This window comes from Papio anubis, chromosome 8, assembly GCF_008728515.1.
Source record: "Papio anubis isolate 15944 chromosome 8, Panubis1.0, whole genome shotgun sequence".
Classification (NCBI taxonomy): Eukaryota; Metazoa; Chordata; class Mammalia; order Primates; family Cercopithecidae; genus Papio; species Papio anubis.
Window position 1 is genome coordinate 37,629,210 of NC_044983.1, and position 14,085 is coordinate 37,643,294.

Consider the following 14,085-nt stretch of genomic DNA (forward strand, 5'->3'; position numbering starts at 1 on the left):
TTGGAATAGTTTCAGAAGGAATGGTACCAACTCCTCCTTATACCTCTGGTAGAATTCAGCTGTGATTCCGTCTGGTCCTGGACATTTTTTGGTTGGTAGGCTATGAATTATTGCCTGAATTTCAGAGCCTGCTATTGGTCTATTCGGGGATTCAACTTCTTCCTGGTTTAGTCTTGGGAGAGTGTAAGTGTCCAGGAAATTATCCATTTCTTCTAGGTTTTCTAGTTTATTTGCGTAGAGGTGTTTATAGTATTCTCTGATGGTAGTTTGTATTTCTGTGGGGTCAGTGGTGATATCCCCTTTATCATTTTTCTATTGCGTCTATTTGATTCTTCTCTCTTTTCTTCCTTATTAGTCTTGCTAGCAGTCTATCAGTTTTGTTGATATTTTCAAAAAACCAGCTCCTGGATTCATTGATTTTTTGGAGGGTTTTTTGTGTCTCTATCTCCTTCAGTTCTGCTCTGATCTTAGTTATTTCTTGCCTTCTACTAGCTTTTGAATGTGTTTGCTCTTGCTTCTCTAGTTTTTTAAATTGTGATGTTAGGATGTCAATTTTAGATCTTTCCTGCTTTCTCTTGTGGGCGTTTAGTGCTATAAATTTCCCTCTACACACTGCTTTAAATGTGTCCCAGAGATTCTGGTATGTTGTATCTTTGTTCTCATTGGTTTCAAAGAACATCTTTATTTCTTCCTTCATTTCCTTATGTACCCAGTAGTCATTGAGGAGCAGGTTGTTCAGTTTCCATGTAGTTGAGCAGTTTTAATTGAGTTTCTTAGTCCCGAGTTCTAGTTTAATTGCACTGTGGTCTGAGAGACAGTTTGTTATAATTTCTGTTCTTTTACATTTGCTGAGGAGTGCTTTACTTGCAACGATGTGGTCAATTTTGGAATAAGTGCGATGTGGTGCTGAGAAGAATGTATATTCTGTTGATTTGGGGTGGAGAGTTCTGTAGATGTCTATTAGGTCTGCTTGCTGCAGAGATGAGTTCAATTCCTGGATATTCTTGTTAACTTTCTGTCTCATTGATCTGTCTAATGTTGACAGTGGAGTGTTAAAGTCTCCCATTATTATTGTATGGGAGTCTAAGTCTCTCTGTAAGTCTTTAAGGACTTGCTTTATGAATCTGGGTGCTCCTGTATTGGGTGCATATATATTTAGGAGAGTTAGCTCTTCCTGATGAATTGATCCCTTTACCATTATGTAATGGCCTTCTTTGTCTCTTTTGATCTTTGATGGTTTAAAGTCTGTTTTATCAGAGACTGGGATTGCAACCCCCACTTTTTTTTGTTTTGCATTTGCTTGGTAGCTCTTCCTCCATCCCTTTATTTTGAGCCTATGTATGTCTCTGCATGTGAGATGGGGCTCCTGAATACAGCAAACTGATGGGTCTTGACTCTTTATCCAATTTGCCAGTCTGTGTCTTTTAATTGGAGCATTTAGTCCATTTACATTTAAGGTTAATATTGTTATGTGTGAACTTGATGCTGTCATTATGATATTAGCTGGTTATTTTGCTCGCTAGTTGATGCAGTTTCTTCCTAGCATCTATGGACTTTACATTTTGACATGTTTTTGCAATGACTGGTACCTGTTCTTCCTTTCCATGTTTAGTGCCTCCTTCAGGATCTCTTGTAGGGCAGGCCTGGTGGTGACAAAATCTCTAAGCATTTGCTTGTCTGTAAAGGATTTTATTTCTCCTTCACTTATGAAACTTAGTTTGGCTGGATATGAAATTCTGGGTTTAAAATTCTTTTCTTTAAGAATGTTGAATATTGGCCCCCACTGTCTTCTGGCTTGGAGAGTTTCTACTGAGAGATCTGCTGTTAGTCTGATGGGCTTCCCTTTGTGTGTAACCCGACCTTTCTCTCTGGCTGCCCTTAAGATTTTTTCCTTCATTTCAACTTTGGTGAATCTGACAATTACGTGTCTTGGAGTTCCTCTTCTCGAGCTGTATCTTTGTTGCGTTGTCTGTGTTTTCTGAATTTGAATGTTGGCCTGCCTTACTAGGTTGGGGAAGTTCTCCTGGATGATATCCTACAGAGTGTTTTCCAACTTGGTTCCATTTTCCCCGTTACTTTCAGGCACACCAATCAGACGTAGATTTGGTCTTTTCACATAATCCCATACTTCTTGGGGGCTTTGTTCATTTCTTTTTACTCTTTTTTCTCCAAACTTCTCTTCTCTCTTCATTTCATTCATTTGATCTTCAATCATTGATACCCTTTCTTCCAGTTGATCGAGTTGGTTACTGAAGCTTGTGCATTTTTCCCGTAGTTCTTGTGTTGGGGTTTTCACCTCTATCAGTTCTTTTAAGGTCTTCTCTACATTGAATATTCTAGTTATCCATTCATCCATTCTTTTTACAAGGTTTTTAGTTTCTTTGTGCTAGTTTTGTAGTTCCTCCTTTAGCTCTGAGAAGTTTGATCAACTGAAGCCTTCTTCTCTCAATTTGTCAAAGTCATTCTCCGTCCAGCTTTGTTCTGTTGCTGGCGATTAGCTGTGTTCCTTTGGAGGGGAGATGCACTCTGATTTTTTGAATTTCCAGCTCTTCTGCACTGCTTTTTCCCCATCTTTGTGGTTTTATGTCCCTTTGGTCTTTGATGATGGTGATGTGCTGATGGGGTTTTGGTGTGGGTGTCCTTTCTGTTTGTTAGTTTTCCTTCTAACAGTCAGGACCCTCAGCTGTAGGTCTGTTGGAGTTTGCTTGAGGTCCACTGCAGACCCTGTTTTCCTTGGTATCAGCAGCAGAGGCTGCAGAAGATAGAATATTGCTGCATAGCGGGTGTTGCTGTCTGATTTTTGCTCTGGAAGCTTTGTCTCAGGGGCGTACCCCGCCGTGTGAGGTGCGACATGTTGGTCTGCACCTAGTGGGGGATGTCTCTGAGTTAGGCTACTCAGGGGTCAGGGACCCACTTGAGCAGACAGTCTGTCCATTCTCAGACCTCGATCTCCATGCTGGGAGATCCACTGCTCTCTTCAAAGCTATCAGACAGGGGCATTTACCTCTGCCGAGGTTTCTGCTGCTTTTTGTTTAACTATGCCCCATCCCCAGAGGAGGAGTCTACAGAGGCAGGCCGGCCTCCTTGCACTGTGGTGGGCTCCACCCAATTTGAGTTTCCAGGTGGCTTTGTTTTCCTACTTAAGCCTCAGCAATGGCGGGCGTCCCTCCTCTAGCCTCGCTGCCACCTTGCAGTTAGATCTCAGACTGCTGTGCTAGCAATGAGGTAGGCTCTGTGTGCCTGGGACCCTCTGGGCCAGGTGTGGGATATAATCTCCTGGTGTGCCCTTTGCTAAGACTCTTGGTAAAGCGCAGTATTTAGGGGGAGAGTTACCTGATTTTCCAGGTGTTGTGTGTCTCTGTTTCCCTTGGCTAAGAAAAGGGATTCCCTTTCCCCTTGCACTTCCCAGGTGAGGCGATGCCTCACCCTCTTTCAGCTCTTGCTGGTCCGGCTGTACCAGCTGACCAGCACCGATTGTCTGGCACTCCCCAGTGAGATGAACCCAGTACCTCAGCTGAAAATGCAGAAATCACCCATATTCTGTGTCACTTATGCTGTGAGCTGGAGGCTAGAGCTGTTCCTATTTGGTCATCTTGGGTACACCCTGCCCCCCTTGATTTCTTCTTGTAGCTTTGTGCTTCCATCTGGAATCACTTTCCTCACCCTGAATAACTTTCTTTGGTATTCTGTGCAGTGTATTTTGGATGGTGGCAAATTCTGTACACTTTTATTCTGTTAAAAAATTTTTTTACTTTCATCTTGGTAAGATACAGTTATTATGATTTGTAATCCAATCTTGCACCACTTTTATTTTGAACATAGATAAGAGATTTATAAAAAGAACAACAACTTACTCAATCCCATGTTTTTCCAATTATTGCCTGTGGCCTATGGATTAAGAGAAGTGCCTCTAGAAGGGGAAACTGTAGGACAGGAAGGCCACATCTGCACGTTTTCAGGAAAATCCTCTACCTGACACTCAAATGACAACATTCCTTTCATTGATAGTATTTCACGCCATTTTTATTTTGCTTTCTTGCTCCCTATTGTGCTTTTCCATGGTCTCTAAGGCCCAGCCTGTCTGTCTCCTGCCTGTCTCCTGCCTGTATCCTACTCTTCTTTCCATTCCATAAAACCTGGCCACACTAGCCTCCTTAACAAGCCTGTTTTATGCCCATCTGAGGCCTTCTCCACTTCCTGTTTCTTCACTGTGGAATGTTCTTCACTAGTTCCTGTCATGCCTGTCTTCTTCTCATAATTCACATCACACTCAAATGTTTCCTCCTAGAGGTGAGCACTCAACTATAGTGCCCCCACCTGTCACTGCCCATTGTGCATAGAATTCTAAATTGGCATTTTTTTTCTTTGGCACTTTGTATTTATTTCTTCTTGGTTTCATTATTTCTGCTTAGAAATTATTCTTGTTTTTGTATGTTGGATTGTAATATATCTTCCATCACACCCCTTCAGGCACTTTTAAGATGTTTTCCCTTTGCTGTGGCTTCTGAAAATTTGATCATGATACGCCTATGTGTGGTTTTCTTTGAATTTATCCTTCTTTATGTTTACCTAACTTCTTTGATCTGTTGCTTAATGTCTCTCCACAATTATGGAAAATTCTCAGCCATTAAGAATCTTTCCTTTGCCTCATTCTCCTTAAGGAACTAAAATTATACAACTTCTTGTTCATTCAGTATTGTTTCATGTGTTTCTGAAGTCTTGCTCTGTTTCATTAATTTTTCCCTTTGCTGCTTAGTTTGAATAAGTTTTGTTGACCTGTCTCAAGTTCACTGATTCTGAATTTATGTATTTAACTGTCAATTGACAACTTATGATTGTGTATATTTATGGGATACAGAGTAATGTTATGACTCATGAATACAATGTGCAATAAATAAATCCAATTAACCTGTCCCTCACCAGGTTGAGGCTGGAGAATGGCATGAACCCAGGAGTCGGAGCTTGCAGTGAGCTGAGATCGTGCCACTGCACTACAGCCTGGGCAACAGAGCAAGACTCCATCTCAAAAAAAAAAAAAAGTCCATCACCTTAAATATTTATCATTTTTTTTGTAGTTAGAATGTTTGAACTTTATTCTCTTAGCAATTTTTTAAATGTGCAACACACTATTGTTACATTTCCCATACTGTGCAATAGATCTCAAAAAAATCCTTATTCCTTTTGTGTAACTGAGATTTTGTATCCTTTGACATCATATCCCCATTTCCCCACCCCAGCCTCTGTAACCACCATTCTACTCCCTGCTTCTGTGAGTTTGATTGTTTTAGATTCCACATATAAGTGGGAAGATGCAATGTTTGTCTTTCTGTGCCTTCATTATTTCCCTTAGCGTAATGCTGTCCAATTCCACCCATATTGTCACAAATGACAGAATTCTTCTTTTTTAGGGCTGAATAGCATCAATTGTAGCACATTTTATTTATCTATTTATTTGTTCATAAACATTTAGGTTGACTCCATTACTTGGCTATTGTGAACAGCACTACAGTGAACACAGCAGTGCAGACATCTCATCAACAAGCTGATTTCAAATCTTTTGGGTAAATACCCAGAAGTGAGATTGCTAGATCATACGGTAATTTGATTTTTACTATATTGAGGTAAACTCCATGCAGTTTTCCATAAGGCTGTACACGTTTACATTTTCAGCAGACAAGTGTTCCCTTTTCTCCACATCTTTGCCAATAGTTGTTATTTTTTGTCTTTTTGGTAATAACCACTCTGACAGGTGTGAGATGATATCTCATTGTGGTTTTAATTCACATTTTCCTAATTATTGATGATGTTGAGCATTTTAAACTATATTTGTTGTCTATTTGTATATCTTCTTTTGAGAATGTCTCTTCAGATCCCTTGCCCATTTTAAAACCAGTTTTTGTTTGTTTTCTTGTAAGTTCTTTGAATTCCTTCTGTATTTTGAATATTAACTATTTTTCAGATGCATGGCTTACAAATATTTTCTCCAAATCCTTAGATTATCTCTTCACACTGTTATATGTTCTCCTTGCTGTGAAGAAGCTTTTTAGTTTGATGTAACCTCATTAATTTATTTTTTCTCTTGTTGCTTGTACATTTGGGGTCAAATTCAAAAATCATTGCCCAGACCAATGTTTTGGAATTTTTCCCTATGCTTTCTTTTATTAGTTTTATAGTTTCCCATCTTATGTTTAACTCTTTAATATATTTTGAGTTGATTTTTGTATATGGTATTAGTGTCATTTAATATTATTCTGCATGTGGATATCCAGTTTTCCCAGTACTGTTTACTGAAGGGATTATTTTTCCCCATTGTGTATTGTTGACAATTTTGTTGAAAACCAATGGACCATACATATATGGGTTCAGTTCTGGGCTATTCTCTCTATAAAAATTGATGTGTCTATTTTTCTTGTCAGTACCATGCTATTTTAATTACTATAACTTTGTAATATCATTTGAAGTCAAATAGTGTGATGCTTCCATCTTTGTTCATTTTACTCATTACTACCTTGGCTATTTGACTTTTTTTTCTGATTCCATGTGAATTTTCATATTGTTCTTTTGTTTCTGTGAAAAATGACACTGGAATTTGTATGGAGATTGCATTGAATTTGTAGATTGATTTTGGTAGTATGGACATTCTAACAATATTAATTCTTCCAGTTCATAAATACAGGATTCTTTTTATTTATTTGTGACTTCTTCAATTTCTTACATCAACATTTTATAGTTTTTAGTTTACAGGATTTTCATCTCCTTGGTTAAATTTATTTCTAAATATTTTATTTTTTGTGACTATTGTAAATGGAATTGTTCTCTTTATTTTATTTCTGAAAAGTTGTTAGTATATAGAAATGCTACTCATTTTTGAATGTTGATTTTGTACCCTGTAACTTGACTGTATTCATTTATTAGTTCTAACAGTATTCTGGTGTATTATTTAGGGTTTTCTAGGTAAAAGATCAAGCCATCAGCAAACTGCACTTTTACTTCATTTTTCCTATTTGGATGCCTTACCTTTTATTTCTTTCTCTTGCCTAATTGCCCTGGTGTGGACTTCTAATGCTATATTGTATAAAGGTGATGCAAGTGGCCATTCTTGTCCACTTTTTCCAGATCTTAGGTAAAGGCTTTCAGTTTTCGCCATCGAGTATAATGTTAGCTGTGATCTTCTCATACATGGTCTTATTATGTTGAGGTGTATTCCTTGTATACCTAATTTGGTGAAAGTTTTTAATAATAAAAGGATGTTGAATTCTTTCACATGCTTTTTCTGCATCTGATGATATGATCATATGGTTTTTTGTCTATCATTTTGTTGATGTGATGTATCACATTTATAGATTTACATATGTTAAACTATCTTGCACCACTCAGGTAAATCTCATTTAATTAAGATTCTTTTAGGATGTTTTTGAATTCAGTTTGCTAGTATGAGGGAACTTCAAGAAGTTTATGGAAAATGTGTATTATGAAATAACTCTGCATGAATTTCAAATTTTTTTGCATCAAATTAAACTCATACTAACTTGTTATAACGTATTTCAACAGGAGCAAATTTGAGGCACTAAGAAGGAGAAGACATTATTTTTTTTTAAAGCCGCTATCAAAGTAGCATGAAGTCTGCTATAATTGAAGCAAAAACAAACATCAACTTACAGTAAAGCTTGGATGGAAGAATGATGAATAATTGATACTTATGAAAAATTTTGGGGTGCAATTCCCAAAAGAAATAATCAATTTACAAATGGATAACTGATTTTAAGAAAGAACAAGATGATGTTGAAGATAAAGCATGTAGCAGCAGACTATGCACCTCAATTTGGAAGAAAAAAATGCATCTTGTTTATGTTCTTATTGATGATGACTGAAAATTAACAGCAGAAATAATAGCCATCTCAATTGGTTCAGCTTACACAATTCTGGCTGAAAAATTAAAGTTCAGCAAACTTTCCACTCAGTGGGTGCCAAAACAGTTATTCCCAGATCAGCTGCAGACAAGAGCAGAGCTTTCAATGGAAATTTTAAACAAGTAAGATCAAGATCCTAAAATATTTATTCCAAGTATTTTAACAGAAGATAAAACATGGATTTACCAGTGCAATACCAAAGCTAAAGCACAGTAAAAGCAATGGCTACCAAGAGGTGGAAATGTTCCCATCAACAACAGATGTTACAACAACAATGTTTTGGGGGGATCTTCAAGGCATTTTGTTTGCTGACTTTCTGGAAGGCCAGAGAATAACATTTGCTTATTATAAGTGTGTTTTGAAAAACTTAGCCAAAGACTAAGCAGAAAAATGCCCAGGAAAGCTTCACTAGAGAGTCCTTCTTCACTGTGACAATGCTTCTGCTCATTCTTCTAATCAAATAAGGGCAATTCTGTGGGAAGAGAAATAATTGGACATCCACCTTACAGTTTTGACTTGGATTTTTCTGATTTCTTTTTTCCTAATTTTAAAAACTCTTCAGAATGTAATAATTTTTGTTCAATTAGTAATGCTAAAAATAGTATATTACCATCGTTAAATTCCCAGGATTCAGTTCTTTAGGGATAGACTAAATGATTGGTATCATCACTTAACAAAAATGTCTTGAACTTGAAGGAACTTTAGTTGAGAAATGAAGTTTATTTTTAAATTTTTATTATTAATATTTAATTCCATTTTCTATGATTTTTTGACATCCCCTAATGTTGAAAAATTTTGCATCCATGTTCATAAAAAATATTGGCCTATAAGTTTTATTTGTTATAATATACTTGTCTGGCTTTTGTATCAGAGTAATGCTGGCCTCATTGAAAGAGTTTGGAAGTATTCTCTTATCTTTGATTTTTTTGGAAGAGTTTGAGAAGCAGTGGTATTAATTTTTCTTTAAAAGTTTGGTAGAATTCAGTAGTGAAGCCATCAGATCCAGGGCTATGCTTTAATGAGAAACTTTTTGCTACTGTCAATCTCTGTACTCATTATTAGTCTGCTCAGATTTTCTATTTCTTTTTGATTTAGTCTTGAGTAGGTGTATGTGTCTAGGAATTTATCCATTTTTTTCTAGGTAATCCAATTTGTTGATGTATAATTATTCATAGTAGTCACTTATGATCTTTTTTATTTGTGTGGTATCAGTTGTAACGTACCCTTTTATTTATGATTTTATTCATTTGAGATTTCTTTCTTTTTCTCTAGTGTAGGCAAAGGTTTATTAATTTTATTTATCCTTTTGAAATGTTAACTCTCAGTTTTGTTTATGTTTTGTATTATTTTTCTATTCTCTATTTCAATTATTTCTGCTATGATCTTTATTATTTCTTTTCTTTTCCTAACTTCCAGCTTAGTTTATTCTTGATTTTTCTATGTCCTTGAGAAACGTTAAATTTTATTTCATATTTTTCTTCTTTTTGATGTAGGCATTGATTGGATAAATGTTCCTTTTATAACTGATTTTCTTCCACCGCAATAAATTTGGTATGTAGTGTTTCCATTTCAATTTTTATCAAGTTTAAAAAAAATTTTACTTCTGTGGATACATAGTAGTTTTATATATTTATGGGATACATAAAATATTTTGATACAGGCATGGAATATCCATGCCTATATCATCTCCTCCAGTATTTATATCCTCCAGTATTTATCCTTTGTGTTATAAACAGTCCAATTATACTCTTTTAGTCATTTTTAAATGTACAATTAACTTATTATTGACTATAGTCACTTTGTTGTGGCTATCATATAGTAGGTCTCATTCATTTGTTCTATTTTTTTGTACAAATTAATGATCCTCAACTTCCCTACAACACTCCATTCCCTTCTTAGCCTCTGTTAACCATCCTTCTACTCTCTGTCTCCATGAGCTCAATTGTTCTGATTTTTACATTCCACAAATAAGTGAGAACATGTGATGTTTGTCATGTGCTTAGCTTCTTATGTATTCTGGTTATCCCTTGTCAGAGGGGTAGTTTGCAAATATTTTCTCCTATCCTTGAAGTTGTCTCTTCACTGTATACTGATCATATTCTTTGCTATGCAGAAGCTTTTTAACTTAATGTGATCCCATTTGTCCATGTTTGCTTTGGTTGCCTGTATTTGTGGGGTGTTACTCAAAAATCTTTGCCCAAACCAATGTCTTGAAGAGTTTCCCCAATGTTTTCTTGTAGTAGTTTCATAGTTTGAGGTCTTAGATTTAAGTCTTTAATCCTTTTTGATTTCGTTTTTGTATATAGTGAGGGATAGGCATCTAGTTTCATTCTCTTGCCTATGAATACCCAGTTTTTCCAGCACCATTTATTGGAGACTGTCTTTTCCCCAGTGTATGTTCTTGGCACCTTTGTCAAAAATGAGTTCATTGTTGATGTGTGGATTTGATTCTGGGTTCTCTATTCTGTTGCATTGGTCTATGTGTCTATGTGTCTATTTTTACTCCAGTATCATGCTATTTTCGTTACTATAGCTCTGTAGCATAGACTGAAGTCAGGTAATGTGAATCTTCCAGTTTTGTTCTTTTTACTTAGAATAGCTTTGGCTATTCTGGGTCCATTGTGGTTCCATATAAATTTTAGGATTTTTTCAATTTCTGTGAAGAATGTCATAGGTATATTGATAGGAATTGCATTGAATCTGTAGATTGCTTTGGGTAATATGGACATGTTAATATTTTCCCAGTTCATGAACATGGAATTTCTTTCAATTTTTTGGTGTGCTCTTCATTTTCCTTCATCAGTGTTTATAACTTTCATTACAGAGATCTTTCACTTTTTTGGTTAATTCCTAGGCATTTAATTTTATTTGTGGCTATTGTAAATGGTATTGCTCTTTCTATTTCTTTTTCACATTGTTCACTGTTGGTATATAAAAGTGCTACTGATTTTTGTATGTTGATTTTGTATACTGCAAGTTTACTTAATTTATCAGTTCTAATAGTTTTTTTGTGTGTGGAGTCTAGGTTTTTCCAATTATAAGTTCACATCATATGCAAGCGAGGATAATTTGATGTCTTCCTTTCCAATTTGGATGTTCACTATTTCTTTCTCATGTCTGATTGCTCTAGCTAGGACTCTCAGTACTACGTTGAATAACAGTGGTGACAGCGGTATCTTTGTCATGTTCCAGATCTTAAGAGAAAAGGCTTTCAGTTTTTCCCATTCAGTTTCCCACTAGCAGTGGGTCTGTTGTCTATGGCTTTTATTATATTTGACTTGCATTTATTGAACCATCCTTGTATCCCAGGGATAAGTCTTAGTTATAATAAATGATATTTTAAATGTATTGTTGAATTCGATTTGCTAGTATTTTGTCAAGGATTTTTGTATCAATATTCATCAGAGGTTTTTTTTTTTTTTTTTAGTGTGTCTCTGTGTGGTTTTGGTATCAGGGTAATACTGGCCTTGCAGAATGCATTTGGAAGTCTTCCCTTGTCTTCTATTTTTCTGAATAGTTTGAGTAGGATTGGTATTAACTTTTTTTTTTTTTTTTTACATATTTGGAAGAGTTCAGCAGTAAAGCTATTGGGTCCTGGGCTTTTCTTTACTGGGAGACATTTTACTATGGCATTAATCCTGTTATTTGTTTGGTCTGTTCAGTTTGAATTTCTTCATGGTTCAGTCATAGTAGGTTGCATGTTTCTAGGAGTTTGTCCATTTTTTCTAGATTTTCTAATTTATTGTTATATAGTTACTCATAGTGGCCACTAAAGATCCTTAGAATTTCTGAGCTATCAGTTGTATTATCTTTTTTTAAATCTCTAATTTTATGTACTTAGATCTCCCTTTTTTTATTTGTCTAGCTAAAGGTTTGTCAATTTCATTTAACTTTTCAAAAAACCAACTTTTTGTTTCTTTGATCTTTTGTATTGTCTTTTTTCATTTCATTTATTTTTGCTCTGATTTTTATTTTTCTTTTCTTCTGCTAATTTTGGATTTGGTTTGCTCTTCCTTTTCTAGTGCTTTAAGATGTACTGCTAGATTGTTTATTTGAAAATTTTCTTCCTTTTTGATGTCTGTACTTGTAGCTATAAACTTCCCTCTTAGTACTGCTTTTGCTGTATCTCATAGGTTTTGGTATGTTGTATTTCAATTATCGTTTGTTTTAAGACATTTTTCAATTTCCTTTTTATCTCTTCATAGACCCACTGGTGACTGAGGAGCATATTGTCTAATTTTCATGTATTTTTATAGTTTCCAAAATTCCTCTTGTTATTAGTTTCTAGTTTTATTCCACTGTGACCAGAGAAGATGCTTGACATTATTTCAATTTTTTGAATATTTTGTGGGCTAACATATGGTCTTTCCTTGAGAATAATCCATGTGCTAAGGAAAAGAATGTGTATTCTGCAGCTCTTGGCTTGAATGTTCTGTAAATATCTATTAGATCCATTTGGTCTATAATGCAGATTAAGTCTGATTTTTTTGTTGTTGTTGATTTTCTGTTTGGAAGATCTGTCTACTGCTGAAATAGAGGTGTTGAAGTCTCCAGCTATTGTATTGGGGCCTATCTCTCTCTTTAGCTCTAATAAAATTTACTTTATATATCTGCGTGCTCCAGTGTTGGGTGCATAAATATTTAAAATTGTTGTATCCTCTTGAAGAATTGGCCTCTTTATCATTATATAGTGACCTTCTTGGTCTTTTCTTACACATTTTGTCTTAAAGTCTATTTTGCTGAATATCAGTGTAGTGACTTCTGCTTTTTTTTGGTTTCCATTGGCATGGAATATCTTTTCCATACCTTTATTTTTGGTCTAGGTGTATCTTTATAGGTGAAGTGTATTTCTTCTAGGCAATAGATCATTCAGTCATGGTAATCCACTCAGTTACTCTATGTCTTTTGATTGGAGAGTTAGGTTCATTTACATTTAATGTTATTATTGATAAGTAAGGACCTACTCCTGCCATTTTGTTGTTTTCTGGCTGTTTTGTGGTCTTCTCTTCCTTCTTTCCTTCCTTCTTGTTTTCATTTTAGTGAAGGTGATTCTTTCTGGTGACATGATTTAGGCTTTTGCTTTTTATTTTTTTCTGTACTCATATTTTTTTGCCTTGAGGTGACCATGAGGCTTGCCAATGCTATCTTGTAACCCATTATTTTAATCTGATAATGACTTAGCACTGTTTGTATAAACAAGAAAACAAACAAGCAAAGACTCTATACCTTAACTTTGTTCCCCTGGTTTTTAACTTTTTGTTGTTTCTAGTTATATCTTATTATACTGTCAATATCTTGAAAAGTTGTAGTTCTCATTTTTGATTTTTTTTTAGTCTATTTAAGATAAGTTTACACACCATACTTTCAGTGTTCTAATATATTCTTTTTTTTTTTTGCACACTGACTATTGCCGATGAGTTTTGTATCGTCACATGATTTCTTATTGTTCATTAACATCCTTTTCTTTCTGATTGAAGTACTAATCCCTTTATCATTTCTATTAGGACAGTTCTGGTGTTATTAAAATTTGTCAGATTCTGTTTGCCTGGAAAACTCTTTATTTCTTTTTTACATTTGAAGGATATTTTCATTGGATACACTATTCTAGGGTAAAAGCTTTTTTCCTTCAGTACTTGAAGTATGTCATGCAACTCTCTCCTGTCATGGAAGATTTCTACTGAGAAGTCTGCTATCTGGCATATTGGAGCTCCATTATATGTCATTTGCTACTTTCCTCTTGCCACTTTTAGAATCCTTGCTTTATCTTAGACCCTTGGGAGTTTAAGGGATTATAACATGCCTTGAGGCAGTTTTCTTTGACTTAAATCTGCTTGTCATTGTCTAATCTTCTCATACTTGGATATTGACATTGTTCTCTAGGTTTGGGAAATTCTCTATTATCCCTTTGAATAAACTTTCTACCCCTATCTCTTTCTCTACCTCCTCTTTAAGGCCAATAACTCTTAGATTTGCTTTTATGAGGCTATTTTCTATAATAGATCCTGTAGGCCTGCTTCTTTTTGTAATTCTTTTTCTTTTGCCTCCTCTGACTGTATTTTCAAATACCTTGTCTTCAAGCTCACTGATTCTTTAGTTTGCTTGATCCATTTTTACTAAAAGACTAAAAGATGCATTCTTCAGTAGGCCAATTGCATTTTTCAGCTCCAGAATTTCT